Source organism: Microtus ochrogaster, unplaced genomic scaffold (genome assembly GCF_000317375.1).
Source record: "Microtus ochrogaster isolate Prairie Vole_2 unplaced genomic scaffold, MicOch1.0 UNK56, whole genome shotgun sequence".
Taxonomy (NCBI): domain Eukaryota; kingdom Metazoa; phylum Chordata; class Mammalia; order Rodentia; family Cricetidae; genus Microtus; species Microtus ochrogaster.
The window spans coordinates 789,731-790,251 of NW_004949154.1; positions in this window are offsets into that span (position 1 = coordinate 789,731).

Genomic DNA, 521 nt, shown 5'->3' on the forward strand with positions numbered 1-521 from the left:
ACAACTTGTTCTTGTCCTCATAAAAGACAGCGCTTTCCTCTGGCTGCCTGGCTGGAGGAAGAGCCAGCCTTTGCCATCAGCTCTCGACCTGTGCTTGCATCTAGCTGCCCATCCATCACAGAGCCCTTTCCATCTCTGGTATTTTCCCGGCCTACCCCTATATATTTCTCCCTTCTGAGGCTCTCAGTGGGTCCCCCAAAGTCCTGCTTTAATCTGTGCTCCTGTTTTAGAGAGGTAATTCGGTAACTGGTCCCTCATTCCACCTGCCCTCTGCCCCTCCCCTGGAGCCCACCTCCACCCTGACCTGACTGGTCACTATCCTAGACAGCACGAGCTGAGGGGCTTATCTCAACAGGGCAGGAAACACTGATGCATCTTGTTTGTGGAGCCACTGTGACTCAGATGCTCCAACCAGTCCCCTGGCTCCAAATCTGGCCCTGAACCCTCTACCCAGACACACCCCAGCTCAATACCTTTGCCCAGCACCACCCTGTCCCACAATAACTGCAATACTGTGCTGA